This window comes from Entelurus aequoreus, linkage group LG12 (assembly GCF_033978785.1).
Source record: "Entelurus aequoreus isolate RoL-2023_Sb linkage group LG12, RoL_Eaeq_v1.1, whole genome shotgun sequence".
In the NCBI taxonomy this organism is placed as follows: Eukaryota; Metazoa; Chordata; class Actinopteri; order Syngnathiformes; family Syngnathidae; genus Entelurus; species Entelurus aequoreus.
The window spans coordinates 23,957,306-23,964,484 of NC_084742.1; positions in this window are offsets into that span (position 1 = coordinate 23,957,306).

Genomic DNA, 7,179 nt, shown 5'->3' on the forward strand with positions numbered 1-7,179 from the left:
AAAAATGGTTTTATCTTAATACCACCTATGTGTTGTAGTTGTTAGGCTGAGGTAAACGGCAGTTTTTAAATGTTTACTTCAATTCATCCCTCCCTTTAAGCTTATCACATGCTGTGCTTAGGACCCCACAATCGATGGGGGCCCTATTTTGCGTGAATAAACACATGTTAAATGTCAACTAATTAATGACAGGGCGCTTCATGTTAAATGTTACCTAGCACGTGGTCCTCGCCCCTTCCTGCGCCATCATTGGTAAGAATATCATGGTAAATTTCCCCAAATGTACTGGGGTTGTCTCCGGAAGTTTATCAATTCATTTTCTCGACTAATTGAGAAATGTAATAAAACACACTTTATAGCCTAGGATAATCATCATATAATACTTATACTTAAAAAAACAGATGAATTAGGAACCAAATCAAAGAGAAAAACTCTGATAAAGTATGATAAATTGAGTGACAATGTGGTGTCTAAGTACCTAATGATAGGGAGGCAGACTTTCAGGTTGTTGGAAGTGTGGCGTGTTTATTGACAAAGCATGCCTTAAACACGTGTTAAACAAAACAAAAAAAATCTAAGTCACGACTTAAACTATCAAAAGTACAAAGCAAAGAATCTACTCATTCAAATCAATGAAATAAAGTGTTTTGCCATCAGCACACCTGAACTGTTCACAACAAAAATGGCCGCCGCATATAACCTTTGCGGTCTTTTATTGGGCTTCCGATACTTCCTGGAATGTGCCACTGTTGCCCATAGGTTGGCTTACACCATCCAACATTTGTACACATCAAAACAGTTTCATTGAATTTTTAATTTAATTATATAGCGCTTTTCTCTAGTGACTCAAAGCGCTTTACATAGTGAAAGCCATTATCTAAGTTACATTTAAACCAGTGTGGGTGGCACTGGGAGCAGGTGGATGAAGTATCTTGCCCAAGGACACAACGGCAGTGACAAGGATGGCGGAAGCGGGGATCAAACCTGGAACCCTCAAGTTGCTGGCACGGCCGTTCTACCAACCGAGCCAGGACGCCCTCAGTTAGCCCATAATAGTGTGCCTTCATAGTGTTAAAATAAGGGAACCTAAAGACTCTAATGTTATCCAATCCTCATATCTCTCCGACCTAACCTATCCATCCATCCATTTTCTACCACTTGTCCCTCTAACTAAACCCCTGTGAGTTGGTAGGGTCTTAAGCACACAAACTACAAAATACCTTGCGGCTCCGCCCCAAACAAAGTGCAAGAAGGTACTGAATCTCATGTGGTCAGTCTCAAGCTACAACTGGGGAGCAGATAAACAGTCATTGTTGGGCATTTATAGTACTGATCAGGGCATGTATGGACTATGAGTGTGTTGTTTATGGAGCAGCCGCTAAGACAATGATAGGAAAAATATACAGAATACAATACAGAGCAATTCGAATTAGTATTAGTGCAGTTAAAACAAGTCCCACAAATGCCTTAATTGAAGCAAATGAGCTACCTGTGAATTTAAGAGGAAACAATAACAAACTATCTATGGTGTACTGGTCAAAACTAAAGGGTTCTGGGGTGGAACAACCAGCAACAAATGTTTTGGTGGACTGCTGGGAATACAGACAAAAACAAAAGTGTACAGGTTTTGGAAGTACCATTGGAGTATAGCCCAGTTTCAGTGTGGAGAGATGTCCCCCCTTGGATTCTACCTCGACCAAGGGTAGACATTGAACTAATAGAAGGAAACTGTCACGGCCCGGGCGCATTCCAGTGCGCATTTATCTGTGCGCTGCACCGAGCGCACCTCCAAGCACGCTCCTGCTCGCGCCACTCCTGCTGCAGCCAGCGGCTGTAATCAATCAGCAATCTGCACACCTGTCGCTGATGAGCTTCCTGGGCTTCTTAAGCCGGTGCAGACCTGTGTACCGGGCCAGAACATAGCGCCTTATTACCGTGCAGTAAGCCGTCATCTCTAGCTCTATGCACACTCTCTCTCTCTGTGTTTCTCCCCCTCCGTGCTCTTTTGTCTTGTGTCCCTTGTCGTCATCCAGCAGCATTCCTCCATTCCCGCGTCACAAGCTGTGTGTCTCGTCTCCCTGTATTCCAAAAAATCCTATTTTTATGGTTAATTTACTCTAAATTTCTAATGTAATTTTTCTATTTTTTTAAAATAGTTTATAAAACTGTAGAATTGAAGACATTATCTGTAAATAAACAACCCGCCTGTATTTTTAAGTAATATGCCAGTAATGACAAACTATGTATATTTCTAATTTTTTTTACAGAAAAATACCAAATTAATTATACATAGCATTTTCTGTTTTCTTAAATTACTTTCAAATTCATGTAAAATTACAGTAATTATTTTTCATTAAATTTGTAGCTTGTTATATAAAAGTCTATGTCCATACTAAAAATCTAAAGGTATTTTTCTGCAGAACTGTTTGCATCGTCACTTAATTAAAGGTGGTTGATCTTAACAATTCAGAAAAAATCTGTAAAATAATGTTATTTTTCTGTGGAACTGCCAGCATTGTCACTTCATTAAAGGTGTTTGATCATAATAATTTGGAAAAAAGTCTGTAGAATAAAGGTATTTTTTTGCAGAATTGTCTGCATCGTCACTTTATTAAAGGTGGTTGATCTTAATCATTTAGTAAAAATCTGTAAAATTACGATATTTTTCCGCAAAACGTTACATGAAAATTTCTGTAAATATAATGTTTTTGATCATTATTTGGTTTACAATGTTTTACTTTAATTTTTATGGTTTTTGTTTGGCAACCGCAGCTGCCACTAGATGACCGTTTTTTTACAGAATTTTTTTTTAGAGTGTATGTATTATTCTAACTGATCTTTTTTTAACACAGTGAGTGAATGAAGTGTAATTTTGTAATTATTTCCCCATATTTCTACACAATAACTCAGATATGGTAACACTAGCGAGCAGTAGAGACTATGAAGTGATTTTTAGTCTTGAGAATATTTTTGCTTTATTCAATATTGAAATATTTCTTGCAATCTCATATTTTTACATTAGATTTCCAGTTCATTTTTATCTATTACACCCAAAAAATATTTTTTTATATTCCTTAAATTTCTACTCTATTTGTGTTTGACTTTCTCTCTTACTGTTACCAAATAGCATTAGAATGATATATATCCAGACACAATTTTTTCTCCTACAACAGGAACAATTGTTTTTATTACACAGATAAACAAAATAATAGCAATATTAAATCTGACAAACTGCCAAATATGCATTTCAACAGCAGAAGTTTGTATGCAAAGCACAACAACGTCAAGCAGATTTTAGAACAACTTAAAGGCCTACTGAAACCCACTACTACCGACCACGCAGTCTGATAGTTTATATATCAATGATGAAATCTTAACATTATAACACATGCCAATACGGCCGGGTTAACTTATAAAGTGACATTTTAAATTTGCCGCTAAACTTCCGGTTCGAAACGCCTCTGAGGATGCCGTATGCGCGTGACGTAACCCGGGGAACACGGATATGCCTTCCACATTGAAGCCAATACGAAAAAGCTCTGTTTTCATTTCATAATTCCACAGTATTCTGGACATCTGTGTTCGTGAATCTGTTGCAATCATGTTCATTGCATTATGGAGAAGGAAGCTGAGCAAGCAAAGAAGAAAGTTGTCGGTGCGAAATGGACGTATTTTTTGAACGTAGTCAGCAACAACAGTACACAGCCGGCGCTTCTTTGTTTACATTCCCGGAAGATGCAGTCAAGATGGAAGAACTCGGATAACAGAGACTCTAACCAGGAGGACTTTTGACTTCGATACACAGACGCCTGTAGAGAACTGGGACAACACAGACTCTTACCAGGATTACTTTGTTTTGGATGACAAAGACGCAGACGTGCTACTGTGAGTATGCAGCTTTGGCTTCTAAACATTTGATCGCTTGACCGTATGTGCGCAACTTTTTTTTGCGTATGTACGTAACTTTTTAAAAATATATAAGCTTTATGAACCTTGGGTTAGGTGAACGGTCTTTTGGGCTGAGTGATTGTGTGTGTTGATCAGGTGTTTGAATTGTATTGGCGTGTTCTATGGAACTAGGAGCTAGCAGAGGAGCTAGGAGCTAGCATAACAAACACGCAGGTGTTTTTATGCAGGATTAATTTGTGGCATATTAAATATAAGCCTGGTTGTGTTGTGGCTAATAGAGTATATATATGTCTTGTGTTTATTTACTGTTGTAGTCATTCCCAGCTGAATATCAGGTCACCCCCGGCTCTCACAGCATCTTCCCTATCTGAATAGCTTCAACTCCCCACTAGTCCTTCACTTGCACTTTACTCATCCACAAATCTTTCATCCTCGCTCAAATTAATGGGGAAATTGTCGCTTTCTCGGTCCGAATCTCTCTCACTTCATGCGGCCATCATTGTAAACAATAGGGAACTTTGCGTATATGTTCAACTGACTACGTCACGCTACTTCCGGTAGGGGCAAGCCTTTTTTTTTATCAGATACCAAAAGTTGCAATCTTTATCGTCGTTGTTCTATACTAAATCCTTTCAGCAAAAATATGGCAATATCGCGAAATGATCAAGTATGACACATAGAATAGATCTGCTATCCCCGTTTAAATAAAAAAAATTCATTTCAGTAGGCCTTTAACAAACCCTATAAAGCAGTGGTCCCCAACCTTTTTGTAGCTGCGGACCGGTCAACGCTTGAAAATTTGTCCCACGGACCGAGGGGTGGGGGGGCTATTTAAAAAAAAAATGTTTTTTTTTTTTTTTTTTTAAATGTTACATAAATAAATACAATCATGTGTCCTTACGGACTTTATCCCTGCAGATTGTATTGATCTATATTGATATATATTTTATATATTGTGTTTTTTATGTTGATTTCATAAAATTAAAAAAAAATAAAAAATTAAAGAAAATTTTTTTTTTAATTTCTTGTGCGGCCCGGTACCAATCGGCCCGGTGGTTGGGGACCACTGCTATAAAGTGATAGCTAGATCTAAAAAACATGGATCAGTGACAAAAAAGGAATATATTTTGATCTGGGTTGGCAAGTATGCCCAGAGGAGCTTTGGAAAGCTGAAATCCTGGGTAACCCAGCACCATGTGAATAATATTACTGTAGCCGAGTGTCCTGGGTTTGCATATTCGGTGTACTTATATAAAATAATAAATGGGAGTCATGAGAGCAGGTCCGGTCTCCACCACTTCTTTTAATGTCATTCTTCACACACCTCCTTCCACAACAACCTTTATAGACCTCTTACGTCACAGCCCTACGGCAACTCTGGAGGGACAACACTCCTCCTTACCCAACACACTCTGGTAACTTGGGACATCCTGAACAGTTTGTTACATACGTCCCCCCCTCAATTAGAAACGTCCCCGTTTCGTCACAAACAAAATAGGTAACAAACAAGGGGAAATAGAGTAGCGAAAAAAAACAAAAAACTTCACAATCTTCATGCACACAACAAATCAACAACATTTTTATCTGATCCACAAAGTATTGCATAGGCTAGCACCCTGGCCCCTCAAAACATGCAAACACTTGTAGATGCGAAGGAGGTCGCTCCAATCGCTCCTGTGCGAGATAGTTCGATGATGCGAGGGAGGTCGCTCCAATCACCCCCTGCAAGATAGTTCGATTGTGACGCGCCATCATGCCATCAGCCTCGGGGTTATAGGCAGTGAAGGAATCAATAAAGTTCCATCTAGTGGTGCTGGCAGAGTCTCTGGAAGGGGCAACCACCCTGGGACCCCCCCGCCCCTCATGGGAACTTCTGGGCCACTCCAGAATGTCCATGACTACCCTCCGGAGGGGCCGACAAACCTGGGATACCCTCTGAACGTCTGGGCCACTCCAGAATGTCCATGACCACCCTCCGGAGGGGCAACAAATCTGGGACCCGCCCACAGGGACGTTAAGGGCACCTACGGGTTCGACACGCTCTGCACTGTTCACACCACCGACGGATGTCTCTCATCATGAAGGGCCAGTAGTAAGATTGCCGGGAACGCCTCCGTAACCAGCCGGCTCACATCCGCAGCAAACACCTCCAAGCTCTCCCCCGGAGCACGCACACGCGCTGATAGGCTGGACCCGAAGCGGTCCATCAATTGTCTCTGTCCAAAAGCTTCCCCCAGTCTCTCTTCAATGAGACGAGTCGGGAGACTTCTCACCAGCTCCTCATTGCAGCTGGCTCCCGCCGTCGTGCAAACGGCTACTTCCAACTGCCTCGCACCAGTTGAGAAACTCTGGCTCCTGTCGCCGGTGAAGGGAGCGGTTAAAAAAAAAAGTAAATTTTTGGCATTCATGCCGTGTGAATGTCTGTCGAACAGTGCCTTGTCAGGCTTAAAATGGTCGTCGTCACCACACCACGTGTCCGCAAAATAGCCAGGAAGCTAACTATACACGTGCAGCTAACTGGAAACTCACAAGTCCCGTGTAACACTTTCTTCTTCTTTTTTTTTCAACACAGCGGTTAAAATCCCACCGCTGCCACCAATGTAGCCGAGTGTCCTGGGTTTGCATATTCGGTGTACTTATATAAAATAATAAATGGGAGTCATGAGAGCAGGTCCGGTCTCCACCACTTCTTTTAATGTCATTCTTCACACACCTCCTTCCACAACAACCTTTATAGACCTCTTACGTCACAGCCCTACGGCAACTCTGGAGGGACAACACTCCTCCTTACCCAACACACTCTGGTAACTTGGGACATCCTGAACAGTTTGTTACATTACCTTTAGTGACACAATGAATAATCCACTTTTTTATTACTATGGTAACATCATTAAAACATAAGTTTGGGATTTCATCCACTGATCTTCTGCTTTGCTTTGTAGATCTGGGGAGGACATCTGTCTTCATATTCTCACCAGTGACAGAGCGTGACGTGGCTAGGATCACGTTTGGGGTAAAATGATATGAAGCGCCTCGTCATGCAATCATGTACATTTGACATGCGCAGTTGCAGAGGAGCTGTCCGTGGTGCTGAAAACACTTCCATTCTCGTCACGTGACCTGAGTCTCCAATAATGTCTGGAATAATAACGCGGATGGAGGCGGGGGTTTGGGGGGGGGGGGGGGGGCTTCGTGGGGAGGCTCGCTTGGGCGTCACATAAAATAAAATAAAACTCCCCGAAGATCGTTTGTACCATAAAGATGGATGCT